Below are 615 nucleotides of genomic sequence, written 5' to 3'. Positions count from 1 at the left end.
ATATCGTGGCCCATCCCTGGTCGCCCCCTCGAGGAGATGCAAAGATAGGCGGGAAAGCAAGTTGCGATCAGGGCACAAAGTGTCCGCAAAGGGATATTGAGAGGTTAAGGGAACGGGCAAAAATTTGGCAGATGGAATATAAGGTGGGAAAATGTGAGGTCGTCCACTTTGGGAGGGAAAATAAAAAAGCAAAATATTATTTGAATGGAGAATTACTACAAAATGCTGCGGTACAGAGGGATCTGGGTGTCCTCGTACATGAAACACAAAAAGTCAACATACAGGTGCAGCAGGTAATCCGTGAGGCAAATGGAATATTGGCCTTTATTTCTAGGGGGATGGAGTATAAAAGCAGGGAAGTCGTGCTACAACTGTACAGGGTGCTGGTGAGACCACACCTGGAGTACTACGTACAGTTCTGGTGCCCTTATTTAAGGAAGGACATACTTGCATTGCAGGCAGTTCAGAGAAGGTTCACTCGGTTGATTCCGGGTATGGAAGGGTTGTCTTATGAGGAAAGATTGAACAGGTTGGGTCTGTACTCACTGGAGTTTAGAAGAATGAGAGGAGATCTTATTGAAAGATATAAGATTCTGAGGGGACTCGATAGGGTCG

Source organism: Heptranchias perlo, unplaced genomic scaffold, assembly GCF_035084215.1.
Source record: "Heptranchias perlo isolate sHepPer1 unplaced genomic scaffold, sHepPer1.hap1 HAP1_SCAFFOLD_723, whole genome shotgun sequence".
Classification (NCBI taxonomy): domain Eukaryota; kingdom Metazoa; phylum Chordata; class Chondrichthyes; order Hexanchiformes; family Hexanchidae; genus Heptranchias; species Heptranchias perlo.
Note: the sequence above shows the minus strand (reverse complement) of the source record.